Source organism: Echinops telfairi, unplaced genomic scaffold (genome assembly GCF_000313985.2).
Source record: "Echinops telfairi isolate 266 unplaced genomic scaffold, ASM31398v2 ScPeMD7_2;HRSCAF=8, whole genome shotgun sequence".
Classification (NCBI taxonomy): domain Eukaryota; kingdom Metazoa; phylum Chordata; class Mammalia; order Afrosoricida; family Tenrecidae; genus Echinops; species Echinops telfairi.
Window position 1 is genome coordinate 8909267 of NW_022103898.1, and position 399 is coordinate 8909665.

Consider the following 399-nt stretch of genomic DNA (forward strand, 5'->3'; position numbering starts at 1 on the left):
TATCTGCCCGTGGTTTGCTCCTTATCCTTTAGGATAAATACTAAGTAGAGCAATTACTGGGTCATATATCATAGCTGCTTAAGAAACTAACATGCTGCTTTCCACAGTGGTTGTAAAGTTTTATAATCCCAGCATCAGTCAAAAATAATTTTTGAAAAACGTTAAAAAAAAAAATACAAGGAAAATTCCACAGCACAATAAAAGGCCTACACACAGAATCAATGCCCGATGTTGTTTTCAGTGGAGAGACCAAGCATTCCCCCGGAAAACAGGAATCAAAGATGCTCTTTCTCACCACTCTCATTCAACATTGTACTGCAAGCCCTAGTGGAGCAATGACGCACGTGTTGGAATACATGTAGTCGCAAAGACAGACGCTCAATGGCCGGAGACACGTTT